The sequence below is a fragment of the Balaenoptera borealis genome (genome assembly GCF_965194805.1).
Source record: "Balaenoptera borealis genome assembly, chromosome: 7".
In the NCBI taxonomy this organism is placed as follows: Eukaryota; Metazoa; Chordata; class Mammalia; order Artiodactyla; family Balaenopteridae; genus Balaenoptera; species Balaenoptera borealis.
Genome location: NC_138864.1, coordinates 116,352,508 through 116,373,410, shown reverse-complemented (window position 1 = coordinate 116,373,410; position 20,903 = coordinate 116,352,508). Strand labels below are relative to the sequence as shown.

At 44.2% G+C, this 20,903-nt stretch overlaps 1 protein-coding gene across 12 annotated transcripts in view; it reads left to right on the top strand.

Annotated features, from left to right (window-relative positions):
• Window positions 1-20,903, top strand: part of SLC37A3 (solute carrier family 37 member 3) — a 118,819-nt gene that overhangs the window by 44,339 nt on the left and 53,577 nt on the right. The gene's annotated exons all lie outside the window — the stretch shown is intronic.

The following is a 20,903-nucleotide window of genomic DNA, read 5'->3' as shown; positions in this document are numbered from 1 at the left end:
ATAAATAAAACAACTGCTCGGCACTGAATGAAATTATATCTTGCACTATGGGTATATTTCCTATTGTTCTCTTTCTGGCAATCTACATACAAGTTAGCTTTAAAGAACTCCTAAGAGTTAACTTTCTTATTTTTTTTCCCTTGAAGAAAAGGCCATAGTGAAGGCCAGTTTGGAAAAGCATTCTTCTCTGACACCTCGGTCCTCCGATACTCACTAGGTTGAAATACAGCACTCTGGCCTGCCTTTTCTTGTCATATGGTGTTTTCTTTTCTCCTTCCATATAGTTTCAAAGGGAGAAAGCCCCCTCTCCACTCCTGCTTATTCTAGTCTTTGCTGCTTCCTGGAGGGCTGGTGTCCCAGTCAACATTCACACAAGAAATGTCTGAGGGCCCCCTGTGTGCGTCGTGAAGTTCAGCGAGATGGAGGGTACAGGATGCTCTTGTCCGCTCCTTCCCTTTCCTTTACAACATCAGAAGTCCTCCCTCCTCCCACACAGGTAACTGATAAAGCCTTTTCTTATCCCTACTACTTCTTCTGACTTACGTCCTATTTTCCTTTTCACAACCAAATCCTTTGAGTTAACAGATGGTATCTGCTGCCTTCCTGGCTGTGCTACTAACTTCCTCCACAACTAGGTAACTAACTGTGTCTATTCGTCCAGGACACGCCTGGTTTATGCCTGATGTCCTGACATAATTATCACGTCATAATTATAGCACTTTCCTTTGCTCTCCAGGTCTCCTAGTTTGGATATGTTACCCTTAACCTCTGACCTTTTTTGCATCGCTCTCTCTACAGAAACCGTGCAACTGAAGGTCATAGAACTTAGATATCTTTTTTTTCTCATTCCTTATCTTTCTTAATCCTCCTCTTATACTTGACTCCGGTAACCACTTCATCGTCTCCAGGACTTTTTTCCTTTGGCTTCTATGGCATTTTTTTTTAAAAAATTATTTATTTATTTATTTTTGGCTGTGTTGGGTCTTCGTTTCGTGCGAGGGCTTTCTCTAGTTGCGGCAAGCGGGGGCCACTCTTCATCGCGGTGCGCGGGCCTCTCACTATCGCGGCCTCTCTTGTTGCGGAGCACAGGCTTCAGACGCGCAGGCTCAGTAGTTGTGGCTCACGGGCCCAGTTGCTCCACGGCATGTGGGATCCTCCCAGACCAGGGTTCGAACCCGTGTCCCCTGCATTGGCAGGCAGACTCTCAACCACTGCGCCACCAGGGAAGCCCTGTGGCATTTTAATGTATTGAATCTTCTTACTTCCTGTCTTTTACTGGGTTCTCTTTTCTGCTCCCCCTCTGCTAGTTTTTAGTAGGGGTCACCAACTTTCCCAGATGAGCTGTTGTAAATACCTAACAATCACTCTGTTACGCACTAAAGAGAGACGGAGCATCCAGTTATATAACACTGTCTGCTGTTGAGTTAACTGCACGTCTCAAGGGAAATGAGCTCAACTTATGTAACCTCAACCCGTGTCCCATCCCCACCCAGACCACACTGGCAACTGGCTTTATGAATGGTTTTCAGATTTTCTAAGTCATAAACCCTTTTGAGAATCTGCCAGCCATTTGCCCTCTCCCCAGATCAGAATGCACCTGTGAACAAACTTTCAAGATTTATTACAGGGTGTTGTTCACAGGCCAAAACTTGAAGCCCGTCTTTAGACCACAAAGTTAGAAACCTTGGTTGAGAGAATCAAGTGCCACATGTTAGCCTGAGGTTTCCCACAATCCACCTTCAGTCTGTTTCTTTCTTTTTTTAAAAAAAATATTTGTTTATTTATTTAGGCGTCACCAGGTCTTAGTTGCGGCATGCGGACTCTTAGTTGCGGCATGCGAGATCTAGTTCCCCAACCAGGGATCAAACCCAGGCCCCCTGCATTGTGAGCACGGAGTCTTACCGACTGGACCAACAGGGAAGTCCCTCAGTTTGTTTCTTTACTAAATCTCCTGATGTCTCTCTACACGAACCTTCTACAAAATCAGACTGGTTAGCTTATTACTTGGCTACAAATGGCAGTGTGTATTCATATCAGTTTATCTTTTTTTTTGGAAGCACCTGTGTTTTGGTTTGTTTTTTTTTTTTTGGTTTGTTTCTTAAATGAAAAAAATGTTGAATTGTGATAAAATACATGTAACTTAAAATGTACCATCTTAACCATTTTAAGTATACAGTTCAGTAGTGTTAAGTATTAATATATTCACATCGTAGTGCTTACCTTCTAGTGTTGATTCACACTTCTGGTCTGTAATACCCCTTCTTAACTCTCTGCTTTCTGAATCTTAATTTTTCCTCAAGACTTGGACAAGCACCGTCTAGTCCAAGAAACCATTTTCCAGCCAGCCTTACTCACCCCCCACCGTCTCGCCTTTTTTTGGTAGCAATAGCAGTATTACTTATTTGGTCCTTAACTGCTTTGGTCTAACCTGTTTTTTTTTTTATATCTAACTCCCCAAGGTGATTATTGGTCTTCTTTTTTTTTTTTTGGCTGCACTGGGTCTTCGTTGCTGTGCACGGGCATTCTCTAGTTGCGGCGAGCGGGGGCTGCTCTTCGTTGCAGTGCGTGGGCTCTAGGCGCGCGGGCTTCGGTAATTGTGGCACATGGGCTTAGTAGTTGTGGCTTGCAGGCTCTAGAGCGCAGGCTCAGTAGTTGTGGCGCACGGGCTTAGTTGCTCCGCGGCATGTGGGATCTTCCCGGACCAGGGCTCGAACCCGTGTCCCCTGCATTGGCAGGCGGATTCTTAACCACTGCGCCACCAGGGAAGCCCTGATTATTGGTCTTTTTCTCCAATGCCTAGTTCCTTGCATGGTTGTTGCTGAGTAAATGTTGATCGTGTTGGAAAAGGTGGAAGGAAAAGAAGTGGCGGGGGGCCTAGTGGACTGTGGCTCCCTGACCCTGCATGTGGCTCTTCCCCTTGCTTTACAACATGACACCGCCTCCCACAGTAAATGGCCAGGTTATCAGGCCAGGCCGTGGGGCAGAGAATGCATTGTCCTCTCCTCAGGCTCTTCAGTAGCCATATCAGCTCTCCCAGAGAGCTAAGCCACAGTGAAGAGCGAACTTGCTGCTACGGAAGAAACCCCATGTTGTTCAAGTTGCTGTCTTTATTCCTGCTGCGTGTTTTCACATGGACCGTCCTCTTCCTTCCAATTCTGTCTGTCCCTCTCAGCTCCTGATGTCCTACCTCCATGGGACTTTCCTTTTTTTTTTAAATTGAAGTTTAGTTGATTTACAATGTTGTGTTAGTTTCAGATGTACAGCAAAGTGATTCAGTTACACATACGTATGTATATATTTATCTTCAGATTCTTTTCCCTTATAGATAATTACAAAATATTGAGTAGAGTTCCCTGTGCTATACAGTAGGTCCTTGTTGGTTATCTGTTTTATATATAGTAGTGTGTATATGTTCATGTCCGTGGAGCTTTTCCTGATTACCCCACTTCTGATGCTCTTTCCTTAAAATTCTAGAGTTGTTACATAGACCATGCAGTCTGCCCAGGCCGAGTGATTTTACTGCCTTATTTTGTTCTCTGGTTGTTTCTGGTTAAGTTGTTGTTTCCTCAATTAAATTGTGAGCGTGAAAGAGTCAACTCCATGTCCAAGGTCACAGCAACCATCAATCAAGACAGCTGGTTTACCTTCCCTTGTGACCTCTGTACTTTCGGATTCAGGCACATCTTCCTTTTGCTTTTCCTTAAATGCCCTGATCATTTCTGGTGACCAAGTTTTTATTTATTTACTTATTTATTTATTTTTGGCTGCATTGGGTATTCGTTGCTGCGTGCGGCCTTTCACTAGTTGCGGCGAGCGGGGGCTACTCTTCGTTGTGATGCATGGGCTTCTCACTGTGGTGGCTTCTCTTGTTGCGGAGCACGGGCTCCAGGCACGCGGGCTTCAGTAGTTGTGGCTCGCGGGCTCCAGAGCGCAGGCTCAGTAGTTGTGGCACACGGGCGTAGTTGCTCCACGGCATGTGGGATCTTCCTGGACCAGGGCTTGAACCTGTGTCCCCTGCATTGGTAGGCGGATTCTTAACCACTGTGCTACCAGGAAAGTCCCTCTGGTGACCAAGTTTGTTCCAGCATATATCCGGAATAAATCAGATTCAGTATGAAATTTATATATGTGAACACAGATAATACAAATCACTTAAATGGTTATAGATGTGTTATAGGTAATTCTAGGTGACTATATATATATGTAATTATGTGTTACATTTAACTATACACACACATATAAATATATACATATGTACATGTACATCAAGACTAATATTTGAAAGGGAATTCTAGGTGACTATATATATATATGTAATTATGTGTTACATTTAACTATACACACACACATATATATATATGTACATGTACATCAAGACTAATATTTGAAAGGGGGTTCTGTGCCTGAGCCCCCAATGCCTCATGTGTGTACACAGATTTCTTTTTATTTTTTTTAAGCTTCTCATCTTCCTGGCCTCATTTTCTTTTCTTTTTTTAAACAAGTTTATTTTATTATTTATTTATTTGGCCGCACCGCGTGGCATGCGGGGTCTTAGTTCCCCGACCAGGGATCAAACCCGCGCCCCCTGCAATGGAAGCACGGTGTCTTAACCACTGGATTGCCAGGGAAGTCCCCTGGCCTCATTTTCTTTATTTTATTTTATTTTTAATTTTTTTGGTTGTGCTGCATGGCTTGTGGGATCTTAGTTCCCTGATCAGGGATCAAGCCTGGGCCCCCTGCAGTGGAAGCCCAGAGTCCTAACCACTGGACCACCAGGGAAGTCCTGGTACACGACTTTTAAAAGTGCCCTCCCATCCACTGCTCTCTTTTATCCCCACCGCATTTGTAAGGTAGGAGGACCCGTGGTTGTGGTCCTTCGATTTGAGAACTGAGGCTCTGAGAAGCTCATGGGTTTGCCCAGGGTCACACATCTAGTACATGACAGCAGGCTGAATCAAAACCCAGGTCTTCTGACTTAACTGTTTTTTTCCGTGATCCCACTCGGCCTCTTCTCATTTGACTTTAATCTTATCCTGGACTTCCTCTGGAGCCAGGAGGGTGGGGCTGGGGGATGAAGGAGCAGTGACTAAAATAGAGGCTGAAGAGATGCCCTTCCCCAAATGCCCCCAGTCGTGAGATAGGTTTCATCCTTGTTTGCTCTACTAGGTGGGTTCACGTAAAGATGATTCTGTGAACAAGGTCTTGGAGAGAAGATAATTTAACAGAACTTTTGAAATTCAAAACAAGCCTGTGTCCTGGCTGAGGGAAAGGTTCCTATCTCTGCAATCACTTTGAGGCTGTTGAACAGCGTGTGGATAAAGGGATGGGTTAATTAAGAGAAGAACCTTTTAGAGAAAAGACTAGCAAAGATTTTTTTTTCACCCCCCAAAGTGTGGATCTTAGTTCCCCGACCAGGGATTGAACCCATGCCCCCTGCAATGGAAATATGGAGTCTTAACCACTGGACCGCCAGGGAAGTCCCAAAAAGACAAGCAAGAGTGGCCCACAGGGATGACCCAGTGCTGGCCCTCTTCCCACATCTGTTTGCTGTTTGGTTTTTGCACAGCAGCTCATTTAATGCTGCAGGATCTAACTTATAAGGTGGTTTTTAAAAATCAATGTTTATGTTTTCCTCTCTCTAACCCCCCCCCCCCCCCCCCCCCCCCCGCCGCCAAAAGAAACAGTTCTTTCCTATTGGGCTCCTTTCCTCGTCTCAGCCGCTCATGCCTCTTGACTCAGCAGGGGGAGACAAAGTTCCAGAGACCCTGCCCGCTGCACCTGTCAGCACCAGAAAGCCACGTGTGCTTCATTTCATCATGACTTTACATCCGTTGGTTTTGAAACCCTCCTGGCTAGTTATTCTCTCAGAAGTTCTCGGTCCCCCCACCTGGCAGCCTTCTGTTACCACTGGTGATGCCCCACCTGTTTTACTGAAAGATCAGGATTATCTGGAGTTTCTCCACCTGGGCATTTCTCTGTTTTGCACAGGAATTGATGCCTTAACTTCACTCTAAATTCCATTCCTTTTGATTAGCTTCTCTCCATCTTTTTTTTTCTAGTCTTTCAATCCTCCAGGCCTCTCAGCTGAGACCTTTAACCTTCCCTTCCACACCTTGCTTCTACCATCCCCCTACTATGAACAGTAACCTGTTCTCCAAATGGATGGTCTTCCGATGCGCACCTCAACCATACTCTCCCTGTGAGGCTCTCGTTGTTAGAAGATGTGTTCTACTGAGTGAAAATCTTTTTTTTTTTAATTCATTTATTTTATTTGTTTTTATTTTTGGCTGTGTTGTGTTTTCGTTGCTGCCTGCGGGCTTTCTCTAGTTGCGGTGAGCAGGGGCTACTGTTCGTTGCGGTGAGCGGGCTTCTCATTGCGGTGGCTTCTTTTGTTGTGGAGCACAGGTTCTAGGCGCCCGGGCTCAGTAGTTGTGGCACACAGGTTCAGTAGTTGTGGCTTGCGGGCTCTAGAGCACAGGCTCAGTAGTTGTGGTGCACGGGCTTAGTTGCTCCGTGGCATGTGGGATCTTCCCGGACCAGGGCTCGAACCCGTGTCCCCTGCATTGGCAGATGGATTCTTAACCACTGTGCCACCAGGGAAGCCCCCTGAGTGAAAATCTTACAGTGTCTTCCATTGGTCCTAATTCTTCCAAAGCAACACAGATATATATTTTCTCTTGATATATTTGAAGACAACTTCCATCTTTCCCTTTCAGCTTTTTATGCTTCTAATCTTAAATTTTTATTGAAGCTATTCCGCCAAGCATTGCTTTCTGATCAAAGCTGGCCGTCTCTGTTCTTTACTTTTGATGTCGTTAACTACCTTCTTATTCTTTGAATTCTACTTTTGTCTCCATTTTGATATCCCCTTTTCCTCCTAATCCTCAATCGTAAGAAAACTCTCTAGACAAAATTGTTTCATCTTCTGTGTCCCAGACACTCTCGTTCATACTCTATTTTTAGCTTTGTCATCACTCGTCCACAAAACTCTAGAAAGTCAGGACTACCTTCTAATCATTTTGAAAAATCCTCTCATACAGTGCCTGGCAAGTAGGAGGTGGAACTTAGTTAATGTTTAATTTTTCTCTTTTCCAGTTCCAGTACTTCTTTTACACAGTTCACTGTTTCATATTTTTCTAAAACCTCCCAATGACTACCAAATTTTTCTCTCTAGCCCCAATTTGTTACTCATTTTCCAATCTTAAATTGCCTGGCAATCACCAGGATGTCCTGCTGGCAGCCCAATGTGATAGAGTTCATTTTCTCACCCCAGTCCCTGCAAACCCACTTCCCACATAACTTTCCTAGTGGTCTTTGTTTAATAAGCTGCTTGAAGCATTCTTGAGTAACCTTAGGCATCAAGGCACATTTTGATCCTTATTCATTAAGTAGCTCTCTCGCATTACTGGACCCGGAGTCTCCACTGTGCCATAATTCTCACATTTTCTGGGTTGTCTTTAACTGTCAGTGGCAACGCCATCTTCCCCAGGCCCACAGCCTTAAGGATACTTTTGGATACATCTTTTCCTCTCTTCTTGTCCTCAGCCTGCACGCGTTGCTGATTCTTTCTCACTTGCTTTTCTAACTCGTCTTTCTTGTTGATTTCTAAGCCGTTTTCCTCTGCCTGAATTATTCTCAATGGCCTTATATTTGGTGTCCCTCTTCTAGTCTTCCCTGCTGCAGTCTGTGCCCTGCTCAACTCTCAGAATAATCCTGTTAAACAGTATTTTTGTGGTGTTATTTTCCTGCTCAGACATCAAAAAGGACTTTCCTGTTTCCTGGATTAATGTTGCGATCTTGCATGAAGCCTCACCTCTAGCTAGAAAATCTGGGAGACCAGAGATCTGAGGGTAAGTAGTAGTGACACCTCTCTTCCACTGATGTCTTTTTTTTTGCCATGCTGCGTGGCTTGTGAGATCTTAGTTCCCGGACCGGGGATCGAAGCCGGGCCCCCTGCAGTGAAAGTGCAGAGTCCTAACCACTGGACCACCAGGGAATTCCCCTCTGATGTCTTGTTTGTGAAAGTATTGAACACCGCTCTTTCTTTGTATTTTGTTTTTAAATAACAACTTTATTGAAATATAATTTACACATATATAAGTCACTCATTTAAAGTGTACAGTGGTTTTAGGGATAGTCACAGGTCTGTCTAATTTTAGAACATTTTCATCACCCCCAAAAGAAACCCCGTACCTCTTAGCAGTCACTCTGCATTCTCCTCTTTCCCCAGCTTCTGGCAACTAGTTACATTCTGCATCTATGGATTTACCTATTCTGGACTTTTTGTATAAATGGAATACATGGTCTTTTGTGATTAGCTTCTTTCACTTAGCATAATGTTTTCTAGGCTGTTCTAACTGGGTTTTCTTAGATCCTGTATTTTTCTATTTAGCGTCCATTCATCAGAAGGCCAGCTGTCTTAATTGTATCATCTTATTTTCTGTATTCTTGATGCTCTGGCATTTGTGGGCTCGCTGCCCCTCCCAGGACTAGCTCTGAGAGATAGGAAAGTGTTCACCCTGCAGCACACTTTTCATATGCAAACGATCCAGTCCAGAGCCCACACCCCGAACCAACCAGGAACCAACCACATCCTTTATCAAATTCTCACACACCAAGCTAATCTCTCCCCTGCCCTAAGTCAAACGAGGGCCAGGTGCCAAACAACTAAGAGACAGCCCTTCCCAAAGCCTGCCAGCATTATTCAGACTAGTCAGTCCTAAACTCTTTACCCTGCCCTGCCTTGCCTTTCCTGCAGAAAACACAATAAAGGCTCTGGCTCAGGCTTTCCCTGGCTCCTTCCTCCTCCTGACCCAAACTGAAGCTTCCCTATAGGGCCCTGTGGGTGTGGTGTGCTCGCCTTTCAGGCACCGTGAGTAATAAAAATCTTTCAATGGCACTGACCTCTCCTTGTAGTCACTCAGTCACTTCCATAAGTTAAAATCTCACAGGTACAATTGAGACAAAGGCTCATTTCTGTTGTCGCATGTATCAGTACTTCATTCCTTTTTATGACTGAATTGTATGCATACACCACATTTTGTTTATTTACTCATCAGTTGATGGACATTTGGGTTATTCCCACTTTTGGGCTATTATGAATAATGCTGCTAGGAGCATTTGTATATAAGTTTTTATGTGGATGTATGTTTTCAGGTCTCCTGGGTGTGGAATTGCTGGGTCATATGGTAACTATAATTAACATATGGAACTGCCAAACAACTTTTTTTTTTTTTAACGTTTTTTTTGGAGTATAATTGCTTTACAATGGTGTGTTAGTTTCTGCTTTATAACAAAGTGAATCAGTTATACATATACATATATCCCCATATCTCTTCCCTCTTGCGTCTCCCTCCCTCCCACCCTCCCTATCCCACCCTTCTAGCTGGTCACAAAGCACCGAGCTGATCTCCCTGTGCTATGCGACTGCTTCCCACTAGCTATCTATTTTACCGAACTACTTTCTGAAGTGGCTGCACAATTTCACAATCCCACCAGCAATCTGCGAAAGTTCCAATTTCTCCACGTCCTCACCGGCACTTGTTATTGTCTGTCTTTTTAAAATTTCAGTCATCCTAATAGATCTGAAGCGGTGTCTTACTGTGGTTTGCTTTGCGGTTCTCTCTAATGACTGATCATGTTGGGCATCTTTTCATGTGCTTATTGGCCATTTGTTTGTGTTCCTGGAGATGTGTCTCCTTTGCCCATTAAAAATTGGGTTCTTTGTCATTTTATTGTTGTGTTGTGAGAGTTCTTTACATATTCTAGATACAAGCCCTTATCAGATATATGATTTAATATATTTTTCCTATTCTGTGGATTGTCTTCACTTTCTTGCTGGTATCCTGAGAAACACAAATTTAAAAAATTTTGATGAGGTCTAATTTACCTGTTTTTTCTTTTGTCACTTCTGATTTTGGTGTCATACATAAGCTATCTTTGTCTAGTCCAAGGTCATGAAGATTTACTCCTAAGTTTTCTTCTAAGACTTTTATTATTTTAGCTCTGACATTTAGGCATATGATCCATTTTGAGTTAATTTTTGTATGTGGTATTAGATAGAGTCCAAGTTTTATTCTTTTGCATGTGGCTATCATTATCCCGCTGCATCATTTGTTGGCAAGACTATTCTTTCCCCATTGAATTGTCTTTTTTTAAAAATTATTTATTGATTTTATTTATTTTGGCTGCGTTGGGTCTTCATTGTTGCTCATGGGCTCTCTCTAGTTGTGGCGAGCGGGGGCTGCTCTTCGTTGCGGTAGATCAGTTAGATGGAGAGTATTGCCATCTAATAATATTAAATCTTCCAGTCCATGAATATGGGATGTCTTTCCATTTATTTAGGTCTTCCTTAATTTCTTTTTTTTTAAATAAATTTATTTATTTTTGGCTATGTTGGGTCTTTGTTGCTGCGCGGGCTTTCTCTAGTTGTGGCGAGCGGGGGCTACTCTTCATTGCGGTGTGCGGGCTTCTCATTGCGGTGGCTTCTCTTATTGTGGAGCATGGGCTCTAGGCACGCAGGCTTCAGTAGTTGTGGCACGTGGTCTCAGTAGTTGTGGCTTGCGGGCTCTAGAGCGCAGGCTCAGTAGTTGTGGTGCATGGGCTTAGTTGCTCCATGGCATGTGGGATCTTCCCGGACCAGGGCTCGAACCCATGTCCCCTGCATTGGCAGGCAGATTCTTAACCACTGCACCACCAGGGAAGTCCTGGTCTTCCTTAATTTCTGTCAGTGATGTTTCATAGTTTTCACTGTACAAATATTGTACTTCTTCTGTTACAGTTATTCTTAAGGGTTGTTTTGTTGTTGTTGTTGTTGCTATTGTAAATGGAATTGTTTGCTTAATTTCATTTCATGTTGTTCATTGCTAGTATATAGAGATACGATTGATTTTTGTATACTGACCTTATATCCTGCAACCTAGCTGAACTTCTTTTTTCTGTTCCAATAATTACTTTGTGAATTGCTTAGGATTTTTCATATACAAGATCACATCATCTGGGAATAGAGGTAGTTTTAATTTTTCCTTTCCAATCTGGATGCCTTTTATTTCTTTTTCTTGCCTAATTTCCTTGGTTAGAACATCCAGTACAATGTTCAATAGAAGTGGTGAGAGTAGCCATCCTTGTCTTGCTTCTAATCTTAGGAGGAAAACATCCAGTCTTTCACCAGTAAGTATGATGTTAGCTGTGGGTTAACAAAGAGCCTCTTGCCTTTTTGTCATCCTACACTATCCAGTTTCTCTTTCTACTCTCTGACTTTACAGCATAGTGGAAGGAATGTGAACCTTAGAATCAGACTTCGGGTTTGAATTGACTGTTTTATTAATTCTACCAGGAAATGTTGAGTGTTAGAGACCAGTGAATAAAAGCAAATCCCTGCCCCCAAACTACTGCTAATACAGTGAGAGAGACTGTCGTATGGGTTAAATCTCACAGTGTGATTAAGTGCTGTGATGTGGGTATGCTCAGGGCAGTGAGGAGTACAGAAGATGGGTCCTTGGGAAGATTAGTACAACCTGAGGATATGATGCCTGAATTGCTCTTGAACTGTAGGAGATGGTCTTGGAAGAGAGGGAACATGTGCAGAGATGGGAAGGTGGCTGGATTCTGTGAACCACAGGTAGGTCTGCGAGGCTGGGGATGGAGTGCTTGCAAGTGAAGGGCCAGAGGTGATCCTGGAGTTAGCAGAGCCGTCTCATCAAGGGCCTTGCAAGCTTCTGAAGGCTTTGTGAGGACTGGTTTTGTGTGTTAGACCACCTGGGCAGTAGGGAAAGAGATGGACTAGTGATAGGTGAGACCATGAACAGGGAGACCTGGAGACAGGAGGTTATTGCGTAAGCAGGGGAGAATTGAGGGCCTAGAGTAAGGATGGAGGAAAAGAGTAGAATCAAGGAAGATTCAAAGGTAAACTTAATAAGGCATGTTGTGGGCTTCCCTGGTGGCACAGTGGTTGAGTCCACCTGCCAATGCAGGGGACACGGGTTTGAGCCCTGGTCCGGGAAGATCCCACATGCCACGGAGCAACTAAGCCCGTGTGCCACAACTACTGAGCCTGTGCTCTAGAGCCCGCGAGCCATGACTGCTGAAGCCTGTGCGCCTAGAGCCCGTGCTCCACGGCAAAAGAAGCCACGGCAATGATAAGCCTGTGACCACAATGAAGAGTAGCCTCTGCGTGCCGCAACTAGAGAAAACCCGCGTGCAGCAATGAAGACCCAACATAGCCAAAAATAAATAAATAAAATAAATAAATTTATTTAAAAAAAAAAGGCATGTTGCAATTGACTGTGAGACGTGGAGGTGGATTTGGAGAGAATGATTCTTGGGTTTCTGATGTGGCATCTGGGTTGATTGGTGGATTACCTGAGATTGTTTCCTCATCTGTAAAATGGGAAAAATACTTCACAGATAACAGTATATGCAAATCTCTGAGCATAGGCATGTGGTTGGGACTCAGTAAATACTTATCCTTTTTGCTTTGCCCCATTTCGTTTCTGTTTTTTCCATTCTCTAAATGTAGGTCTTCCTTTGGTTCTACCTTCAGAATGCTTTTCTTTGCTGTGTCCCACAGTTCCCGCTGTCACCCCCATGCAGATGACCCCCAGATCTCTCTCTTCACCCTGATCTTTCTTGTAAGTATTTTTGACTGTGTTCTGGGCATCTACATGGCCTCTTAGCCCTCGCAAGGGCGAACCATCCCCCAAATCTTCCTCCTCCTCATATCCATAGGCCTTTTAATGGCACTGTCACTTCCTCAACCACTGTGGCTTATAAATTCATCTTCTCTAGTGGAAAAAGCACATCTATCTCTGGTGGTTCCTAGTTTCCCGGAGTCTTTTTTTTTGTGGGCTGCACTGGGTCTTTGTTGCTGCGCGCGGGCTTTCTCTAGTTGCGGTGAACGGGGGCTACTCTTCATTGCGGTGTGCAGGCTTCTCATTGCAGTGGCTTCTCTTGTTGCGGAATGGGCTCTAGGCACGTGGGCTTCAGTAGTTGCAGCACGCAGGCTCAGTAGTTGTGGCGCATGGGCTTAGTTGCTCCGTGGCATGTGGGATCTTCCTGGACCAGGGCTTGAACCCATGTCCCCTACATTGGCAGGTGGATTCTTAACGACTGTGCCATAGGGGAAGCACTTCCAGAGTCATTTTGACGTCTCTCTCTCTACCTCTCTCTCTCTCTCTCTCTCTCTCTCTCTCTCTCTCTCTCTCTCATTTCCTCACATCCAGTGAAAATTCAGGCTCTGTTTACTCACCTCCGTAATGTTGTACACGTTTCCTTTCCCACCCCCATTGTTACCGCCATCCTTCAGGTCTTCATTACTCCCACCTGAACTAGAACAGTAGTTCTCTGATTTCTCTCCCTTTTGATCCATGCTGCCGGCAACTTCCAGACTGAGCTTCTGGAGACTCTGATTCGATCCTGACTCTCACGCTGTTGAGGATCTTCAGTGAGATCTGCACACCCACTGGATCAAGCTGAGCTTGCAAGCTTGTCGTTAAGGCTCTGCACGTCCAAGCCAAGTGTGCCTCTCCAGCTCTGTCTCCCTACATCCTTGTCGAAAACTGAGACAGTTTTCTGCACCTTTGGCATTACCCCTGTGTCTTCCCTTTCAGGAACTGTATTGTTCTCCAAGGCACAGTTCATGAATCTTGCCTGACTTTCATCAAACCAGATAATTCTCCTTCCTCATATCCTGTAGGACTTTGTGCTTACTTTTTACTAATTTATTTATTTTATTGAAGTATAGGTGATTTGCAATGTTTCATGTGTACAGAAATGTGATTCTGTTATATATATATGTACACACACACACATACACACACATACACTTTTTCAGGTTCTTTTCCATTATAGGTTATTATAAGGTATTGAATATAGTTCCCTGTGCTATACAGTAGGTCCTTGTTTATCTAGTTTATATATAGTAGTGTGTATATGTTAATCCCATACTCCTAATTTATCTCTCCCCTCCCTCCACCAATCACTATCCCCTTTGGTAAGCATAAGTTTGTTTTCTATGTCTGAGTCTATTTCTGTTTTGTTTTGTTTTTAACTTTTTATTTTATATTGGAGTATAGTTGATTAACAATGTTGTGATAGTTTCAGGTGTACAGCAAAGTGATTCAGTTACACATATACATGTATCTAATCTTTTTCAAATTCTTTTCCCATTTAGGTTGTTACGTAATATTGAGCAGAGTTCTCTGTGTTATACAGTAGGTCCTTGTTGGTTATCCATTTTAAATATAGCAGTGCATGCATGTCAATCCCAAACTCCTGAACTATCCCTTCCCCCCACCCTTCCCCCTTGGTAATCATAAGTTCCTTCTCTAAGTCTGTGAGTCTGTTTCTGTTTTGTAAATAAGTTCATTTGTATCATTTTTTAAGATTACACATATAAGTGATATCATATGATGTTTGTCTTTCTCTGTCTGACTTCACTCAGTAAGATACTCTCTAGGTCCACCCATGTTCCTGCAGATGGCATTATTTCATTCTTTGTTATGGCTGAGTCATATTCCATTGTATATATATACACCATATCTTTTTTTTTTGGCCACACTGCATGGCTTGTGGGATCTTAGTTCCCTGACTAGGGATTGAACCCATGCCCCCTGAAATGGAAGCGCCGAGTCCTAAACACTGGACCACCAGGGAATTCCCAATATACCATATCTTCTTTATCCATTCATCTGTCCATGGACATTCAGGTTGCTTCCATGTCTTGGCTATTGTAAATAGTGCTGCTGTGAACATTGGGGTGCTGCATGTATCTTTTCGAATTAGAGTTTTCATTTTTTCCAGATATATGCCCAGGAGTAGGATTGCTAGATCATATGGTAACTCTATGTTTAGTTACTTTGTGCTTGTGTAAAATGATTTGTGTACATGTCTTATCTCTCCTACGAGATTTACTCTCCTTGAGGGTGCCTCCTTCATCTCTGTAACACCCACGATGCCCTCCCTCATATCCAATAAATATTTGTTGGGGAATATCCTACATTTCTCATCTTCCTGAAGCATGAGCTTTGCTTTTCCAAATGCCCATCCCCAAAGGTCTGTGACACAGGCAGTGGTGAGAGGATGAAGGACAAGTGACTTTCCCCTGTGGATCTTATAATTTAATACAGGGTAGTATGAGGATATTACAAAGACTCTTTCTTATTTAAATTCCTGGTAACTGAGTCCCATAGCATTTGGTGAGTTCGGTATAGTCTATACAGCACTTAACTCTTTATATGGCTTGCATGGGTGTAAGTCATCATGGGCTGCATGGGAGCTAGAAAGATGCAGAAATTAATCCAAGTGCTGTGCAGTTACATAGAGCTGTAGGTACCAGTCTGATTTTTCCTTGTAGAATTTAGAACTTAAATTTACATACTTCTTGGGCACTTTCAGTCAAAATAAATAGCCACGTGATTCATTTGGGAAATTCTACAAGGTACGCCCTGCCCTCCCCTGCTCCTCCCTGGAATGGCTTCTCAGCAAGGCCGCCTCAGCTGGGCTTGGACGGAGGTGGCTCTCTGTCCTAGTCTCCTACCGGTGATTTCCAGGAACTGAGAAGGGATGCAGGAAGAATAGAAAGCATTAAATAGCTTCTGTCTTGGGCTTTAAAAAAAAGAAAATACTCAGTTCCTACAGCACTCGTCTCCTGGCAGCCAGACAGGGAAGGAGAGAAACTGTGAAGGGTGCCAGGGTGCCAACAAGAGCATCCGTGTCCTTGGCGGCGCTCAGAATAGCAGTCAGGCTCTCAGTGATTCATCACACGCAGGCCTGCCCACTCGTGGGCCACGCGGCTGAGCGCAGGGTGAGTCAGGCCTCCCGCGGCTTCCTCCCCGACTGCAGTTCCGTGTCCTCCCCAGTCTCGCTGGGCTGGGAGCGGAGGGGAGGCCCGTGATGCAGGAGGCCGTGCCAGTGAGGAGAAGATGCCTGTTCTGGACTGTTCCTTCCTGAAGGGTTTCCCGCTCCTGTCTGCACTAAGCCCTAGGGAAATCGGGAGAAGAGGAATCCTGATATTTGGAAGAGAGGGTAGTTTAGGGACGTATCTAAAATCGGGGCCTCTCTGCCCCACTGAGCTGAGCAGTGCGCCTGCATTGACCCTACAACAGTCCTCATGGTGATGTCCTGCCCCTCTCCAATTGGATGGGCGTTCTGTCCTCTTGCTTTGTCCCACTCTCTTCTCTTCATTATTTTCTCTGTCCCCTTGCTCAGTAAGAATTGTATGTATTTATGAAATCACAGCTGTTGGATTTTTCCTTCTCAGGATAGTTTTTCAACCAGGTGCATCCACACCTCTTGGCTGGTCCTCCCGTATCCCAGTCCTAATGGAGAGAATAGCCCAGCGTTCTCAACACCAATCCCCCAGCGTGGACCCAGGCCCGGAGTTCACCACCTTCGTTCCCCTTTGACCCGCAGCAGAATCACTAGTTGAAAAATCATCCTAATGCCATGTAATGCTTAGAAACGCATCCTTCTTCATCTGGGCGACCCGAGACAGGCCCCGGGTCTCAGGATCTCCTTCAGCCGAGCTGTCATTCTCACCTCAATGCAAGGCTCTTGCTGTGTGTCCCACTTCACTTTTGTAGCAAGTCACTTTCCTCTTTGCCACTTTCCCAGCACTGATTTTCTTGGATCCACTCAATTTAAAACTGAAGCGTCCCTGTTCCTTCTTCACAGCGGGAGCTCCTCGCTTCCAGCTCTGCGTGTGTCTATCACCAGACTCGTTCCACGACACCTTATAGCAATCCAGACACAGCTAGTTTCGGTGGCTTGTCTAGAATGACATAGCATTGTCTGGGCGAGAAAGATAAGTTACTCTTTTAGAGGTTTTTTTTTTTTAATAAATTTATTTATTTTATTATTTTATTTTATTTATTTATTGTTTCTGGCTGCATTGGGTCTTTGTTGCTGCGCACGGGCCTTCTCTGGTTGCGGCGAGCGGGGGCTACTCTTTGTTGTGGTGCGAGGGCTTCTCATTGCGGTGGCTTCTTTTGTTGCGGAGCACGGGTTCTGGGTGTGCGGGCTTCAGTAGTTGTGGCACGCAGGCTCTAGAGCGCAGGCTCAGTAGTTGTGACGCACAGGCTTAGTTGTTCCGCGGCATGTGGGATCGTCCCGGACCAGGGCTCGAACCCATGTCCCCTGCATTGGCAGGCGGATTCTTAACCACTGCACCACCAGGGAAGTCCTATGTTTGGTTTCTATCACACTGCTCTCTTTTCAGGAAGCTTCTTTCACGTAAGAGATGAGATGAAGCCACCCCCAGGAAGACCTGTGCTCTGAGTTGTTTTATTAAAGCGGGGATGGGTTTCCTTGAATTATCCACATGCTCTTCCCTAGAGCGGTGCCTGTATCATCTGGAATTTATTCTAAGTCCTGGGAGCAGCCTGCCCTCTGCAGTCCCTCAGGGCTCAGCTCCTCTGGCTCTGTCCCCATCTTCCCAGACCCATTCCTGCTGGCGCCCATCTGCCTTTTTCCTGATTGTGCCATTTCCCAACAAGTGGCTCCTTTTCTTGTCAGCTCCTTGGCTTGTAGGGCAGGAGAAGGGAATGGTATACTCCTTGCTCCCTAGAGATGCTTCCCTTCATTCCACAAGTAATTAGTGAGCACCTGCTATGTGCTGGATTCCCTGATTATACCACCTGTTGTCACCATGTCCATCTACCAACTTCAAGAAGTTCTCCCTCTTCCCTAATGAGTTCGGTGCTGGACTGATAGTGTCCCACCCTCTTTACTGCCATCACTGCCAAGGAATTGAATATCCATGTTACTGACCACCCAAACATCCCACCCTTCTCGTTTTCTAGACTTGCTAACTATAGTGCCTCCTTTTTCAGGACGCTGCAGTCACCCATGAGGACATTACGCTTATTGCACTTCGTAATCATGTGGGACTGTTCTTCCTCCAACCTTTTCAGCTCAAAAATCTCTCTGACCACATTTCACAGGATTGATAGACTATGATCCTGGCTCTCCTCTCCTTTCCCTTGCCTTTGATAGACATCACTAATTTATGGCCAAGGCACTGAGTCCAACTGAGCCTGGACACAGCCTTGAAAGTCTTCCTCAACATGAACCACTAATGTCACTACATATTAACATATTTGGTCTAAGAGGTTACAACAATTTTCAGAACATTTTAGGACCACAACCTCTTTCTGTCTTTCCCACCTCCACTCACCATGACCTTCAGGCCCTGGATCTCTCATTCTCCCAGTCTAGGCTGCCTTGTCTTGTTTCGTTGCAAAGCTCAGAAAACCCCATAGTTGACCATTTCAAAAATGTGCTTTCTATGATCCAAGAATGCCTCACTCCTTGGATTTTTATTACACGAATCTTAAGCATACTTAGAACCACCCTCTCAATGCCATAGCTTTTCCCTCTCTCCCCCTTAGAGTGCCAGGCATTGATGGCCGGGCCACCAGGTGAGTTTGCTGCATGTGTGTGCTCTCCAGCCTCATCTGGGCCCCGGTGACACTCGGCAGTCATTTAATTCCTCCTCTCGTGGCTCCCTGTGTCACCTTCTGCAGTAGACGTGCCCTTGTTGAACCATCAGAGTCACTCCTGGCCCGTCTCCTGAAGCAGATGACTTCATTTCTTATCTTATTGATAAGTGTGGAGCCATCTTCCTTATTCTCCACTAAAAAATTGTGTCTTCGAATGGATAAAGAAGATGTGGTACATATATACAATGGAATATTACTCAGCCATAAAAAGGAACAAAATTGGGTCATTTGCAGAGACGTGGATGGATCTAGAGACCATCATACAGAGTGAAGTAAGTCAGAAAGAGAAAAACAAATATCGTATATTAACGCATATATGTGGAACCTAGAAAAATGGTACAGATGAACCGGTTTGCAGGGCAGAAATAGAGACACAGATGTACAGAACAAATGTATGGACACCAAGGGGGGAAGGCGGGGGTGGTGGTAGTGGTGATGGGATGAATTGGGAGATTGGGATGGACATATATACACTAATATGTATAAAATAGATAACTAATAACCTGCTGTATAAAAAATAAATGAAATGAAATTCAAAAAAAATACGTTTATTCATCCAAAATGCAAAAAGTTAAATGTATATATGTAAAAAAAAATTGTCTCTTTACTTTCTCCCACCCTTTCCCCCTTCACTTCTGTCTACATCACCCTGACCCTGTGCCAGGTCTCTCCACCCTGCTCCCTCTTACCTTCTTCTGCCCCATCACTTCACTCTTCTTTCTTTCTCTGATCTCCAGTCTCCCACAGGCCACCAATTCTTTCTATTCCTTCAGTCTCTCCTAACCTAAAAACACAGACAAAAACCACGAATCAAAATGATGCTGCAAAATCTTTCCCCTCAACATACAACCCTCTCTCTTCATCTTTATTGTTAAATGAATTGAAAATCATCTATACCGTAAATAATGCGCCACCACCTTCTGCCCCATTCTGACCCTCCCTCTCCACTTGCAGCCATCGGCTTCTATGCATTACCCTCCAAGGAGCCCCCTTCCCGTCCCCCCTCGCTCCTTCATTCCCATCCTATGGCCACTAGTCAGGTCCAGACCTTCCTTATCTCTCACCTGGCTGTATAGGGGCCTCTGTCTCCTCTTTTCAATATATTTTGTACACCAATGCCTAGCTAATCAATCTCAGGGACAACTTTGAGAACTTAATTCTTCTGCTCAAAATTAAATGGAAAATTTTTGGTTTAGCAATCATGGCATCCTGTTCCCGGTCCCCTCCTACCTTTCCAGCTACCTCTCTACTTGGACTGGACTCCATACTAAAATACACCCTCTGTTGTTCTTCCTCTAAACCTTGACTCAAGCCACTTCTTCTGGAGCAGCCTCGCCTTCTTACCTGTCTTTCAAAGCTCAGCTCAAGTTCCATTACCTTCATGGATCCTTTAGAGATTCCCATGACCAGGTGTTATCTCCCCTCTGAATTTCTTTCTTTCTTTTTTTTTTTAAATCTACCAAGCTCATTTTATTTTTTTTAAAATAAATTTATTTATTTATTTATTTATTTATTTATTTGACTGCATTGGGTTTTTGTTGCTGCACGTGGGCTTTCTCTAGTTGCGGCGAGTGGGAGCTACTCTTTGTTGCGGTGCGCAGGCTTCTCATTGCGGTGGCTTCTCTTGTTGTGGAGCATGGGCTCTAGGCGCATGGGCTTCAGTAGTTGTGGCTCACGTGCTCTAGAGCGCAGGCTCAGTAGTTGTGGCGCACAGGCTTAGTTGCTCCGGGGCATGTGGGATCTTCCCGGACCAGGTCTCGAACCCGTGTTCCCTGCATTGGCAGGTGGATTCTTAACCACTGCGCCACCAGGGAAGTCCCCATCTTAACCATTTTTAAGTGTACAATTCAGTGGCATAAATTACATTCACAATGTTGTGCAACCATCACCACTGTCTTTTTCTAAAATATTTTCATCACCCCAAACAGAAACTCTATAACCATTAAGCAATAACTCCCCAGCCCCTGGTAACCTCTTATCTACTTTCTGTCTATGAATTTGCCTTTTCTAGATATTTCATATAAGTGGAATCATATAATATTTGTGCTTTTGTGTCTGGTTTATTTCACTTAGTGTAACATTTTTAAGGTTCATCCGTGTTATATTAAGTACCAATACTTCACTCCTTTTTATAGCTGATTAACATCCCACGATGTGGCTGTACCACATTTTATTTATCTGTTTGTCTGTTGATGGACACTTGGGTTGTTTCCACCTTTTAGCTATTGTGAATAATGCTGCAGTGAACACTGGCATAAAAATATCTGTCTGAGTCCCTGTTTTCAGTTTTTCTGGGTATATACCTAGGGATAGAATAGCTAAGTCATATGGTAATTCTATGTTTAGCTTTTTGAGGAACCCAGTGTAGAGTTTTTAAAATTCAAATTACTTAATGACTTTAAAAAG